This window comes from Eimeria mitis, genomic scaffold, assembly GCF_000499745.2.
Source record: "Eimeria mitis Houghton genomic scaffold, Emh_scaff4331, whole genome shotgun sequence".
Classification (NCBI taxonomy): Eukaryota; Apicomplexa; class Conoidasida; order Eucoccidiorida; family Eimeriidae; genus Eimeria; species Eimeria mitis.
In genome coordinates, this window is record NW_013572651.1 from 1 (window position 1) to 311 (window position 311).

The window sequence follows — 311 nt, forward strand, 5'->3', positions numbered from 1 at the left end:
TATATATATATATATATATATATATATATATATATATATATATATATATATGTGTGTGTATATATATATACAATAGGCAGTGTTTTGTTTTTCTCTAGTTTCAGGGTCTCGTGTGTACATCTTTGCTGCTGCTGCTGCTTTTGTTGCTGCTGTTGTTGTTTCTGCTTTTATCTTATTAATACGTACAAGCCCATAAGAGCCTTAATGCCCATCTGTCTCCTCTGTAAGAGACAGAAACACATTAGACCCTCAAGCACAGCAACAGCAGCAGCAGCAGCAGCAGCAGCAAAGCAACAGTATCTAGCTGCACC